The sequence below is a fragment of the Corylus avellana genome, chromosome ca7 (genome assembly GCF_901000735.1).
Source record: "Corylus avellana chromosome ca7, CavTom2PMs-1.0".
Lineage (NCBI taxonomy): Eukaryota > Viridiplantae > Streptophyta > Magnoliopsida > Fagales > Betulaceae > Corylus > Corylus avellana.
This window is the reverse complement of record NC_081547.1, coordinates 2,783,304-2,786,421: the sequence shown is the minus strand read 5'-3', so window position 1 is coordinate 2,786,421 and position 3,118 is coordinate 2,783,304.

Here is a 3,118-nt window from a genome sequence, read left to right as displayed (position 1 = left end):
CCCCAATTTTTTTTTTTTTTTTATAAAATACATTTTTTTTTTTAAAAAAAAAAAATTAAATAGTTGCTACGTGTCAGTCATAACGGTCAACTAACGAATATACTAACTTGGTCATTTTTCAAAACTCCAGGGGGGTCTTGTGATAAAAATGAAACCTCAGAGAGGTAAAAATAAAGTTACTAAACCCCATTAGGTATTTGGTATTTAACCCTAATTTTTAACTGCATCTCTCTCTTTCTGCCTATTTTTGTTCCTCATAAAGTTTGTCACCCACTCTTCTGTTACTTGCCCATGCTCTTGCCCTCTTTTCTTTCAACATCCCACTTTCCTTCACAGTAGCCTGTCCCTCACAGTGTACATCAATCAATAATGAGATCCAAAGCCAAGTTGCACCCCTTGCCAACTTGGTTTTGGCAAGGGGTGCAACTTGATAGTCGCTGAAACACTAGGGAATAAATAATAACTTTATTCGAAAATTTAAAAGACTTAAAAGAAAAATAAAATAGGAATTTTATCAAGCAAATCTAGTATTGCCTTGGAAACAACAAAATGCTTTCACAAAATCGTTGTGTTAGGTTCAAAGAGTGTCACGTACGGATTGGGTGGCTCCTCGTCCGAATGGTGCAGCTATTCCTCCTGTAAAATAAAGCATGGACCTCATTTAGGCTCTTAGGCCCTTTTTGGGCCATAGCTGGAGTGGGCCTCATACTAGGCTTTTATCAGACCTTGATAGTTGTAGGTTTTTTATTTTGTTGAGTCCAAAGTCTTCTGTACAAAACTGAATCCAGGCCTATCAGTGTATAACCTACATAATTCAACCAACAGTTTTGTTTCAATTATTGTCAATTAGTCACTTGACTCACTTATAATTAAGTCCTTTTTTTTTCTTAACTAAGAAGGCCTTGGGATGGAGGAGAATCTCTTACAGGAGAAAAAAATTAAAAGAAAAAAAAAAGTTATTGGACAAGGATAGTCTGCATATATATACAGTAAAATATAATCCAAGCTATAAAATATATATATTTTAAAATAAGCCTCTTTTATTTGAGTAGGCTTCCTACTTAAGCAGAAAGCCTATCCGAATAAGAGAGCTCTCTGCACAGATAAAGCCTCTCTCTTTCACTCCTATAATTTTCTTGGTCCACTTTTTTTGACAGGAAATGATAGAAAATCCGTAAAATCTGTTGATGTTTGGGTTAAATATGGTTACGTCAATCGTCAATTGAAACTTGTGAGTTATTTACAGCAAACAAAAGAATTAATAATTAATAGACAAAGAAAGAGTGAAGAGGGAAGAAAAGCTCTCTCTGAGGAGTCACCATTGCTTGAAATGAAAGCGTGTGTCTTCCTCCTTTCCCTTTCCCGTGAATGAAAACAAAAAAACATAAAGAAACAAAGCGTGTCTTCCTACCCAAGAAATGCAAATGTTTGTTCCTCATGGCTTTCGGTTTCTATCTTACTCGGATAACTTTACTTACTCCTTTAATGTTTTACATTTTTTTATAATTATACTCTTAAACTTTAGTGAGTATTAATATTAATGCCACTCAAGCTATTAGGGTTTAGTGTTAAATTAAATGGTATGCAATAAAAATATCCTTTATACTTCTGTGAAATTAATAAAAATACAAAATTACCTTTAGTTAAAAAATTTAAATTAAAACACAAAAAAAGAGTAAAACATAGAAAAAGCTATAAAAAAAATATACTATTTTGGGTATTTTGACATCCTCCGTTAAAAAATTTAATGATTTTTTTTTTTTTTTTGACATGTCCACACAAGGGAAAAAAGAGAGGAGATTCAAATTAGTGAGTTCCGTTTCATGGAGCTTGATTCATAGCTAATTGATCTACCCCTTGAGGACTTAATGAAAAATTCTAATGGAGTGATGATATTGTAAACTTTTTTTAAAACATCATAATCCAACATTAACACTTTTAAAAGTTTAAGAATATAATGTTTAAATAAGTAAAGCTTCCATATCTTCTTTGCATATAACAAACGAAAGTAAAAATAGAATGACGTGCAGAGGGAAGTTAAGGGATTCCTACTTCCTTTAAGTTGTCTCAACTTTTGAAAGGTCAAGTGATTTAATTTTCTGTAATTTTCACTGATGATACAAGAAGACTATTTATTCTTCCCCCGTGATCAATAATGGCACTTTTATGTCAATGGGAATGAATCCACCAAACTTGGTTGAAATCAGTACCATTGGAGACCTGAGATAAGGTGCTCTATCAAATGAAATGATGACTTTCAATGCACCAAAATGAGCCTAGTCTTTGTGATACTGCCTCTTTTATTCAACTACTTACTTTTTTAATTCACACTTAAATGATGTTTTATTCATTGAATCATTGTACTTTTTCCAAATATTGTGTATAGAGTAAACCTAAAAATTCAATTCTTATATAATTGGCTTAACGTGAGATGCTCATCAACTAGTAAATTCATGAGCATTTTTTCAAGATTCATCAAATAGTTTATGAATACTTTACATAAGGTCAATTGTACAAAAGTTATATAATAGATGAGTTTGTAACATTGCTCTTATTTCTATCTTTTTTTTTTTTTTTTTTTTTTTAAAAAAAAAACATGTGGAAAAGATCAACCATAAGTATCCTATTTGGGCATGACTATAATAACACATGTTCACGGAAAGCCGCACATAAAAGATCTAGACAGTAAGAACTGCAAGCCCTTCCTCAGTTTGACTTTACTATAGCCAGATTCAGTCTTATCAGGACATCAGTAAAAGTCAAGACGACTAATACTACAAAATTTTTCATTAATATATTATTCGAGAAATACTGTATACTTTTTTTTTTTTTTTTTTTTTTCAAAAGTTGGTTCATAAGTAAATGTGTTATCATCTTATGAGTTGATGACATATTTCTCAAAATAATAAATATTATGAATTGTTAAATTAAATTAAATTCTCCCGATTTCAATTTTGGGATGAACGATGATATAAGATTATTACCTTGACGTGACAAATTCGTGAATTAATCTAACATTAAACAAAGCAACTGTCGTTCTTCTTTGATCAATCTGTAATTCAATAATAAAACTCAAATAAAATAAGAGACAGACAACAGGAAAAGAAAATGGCAGAAA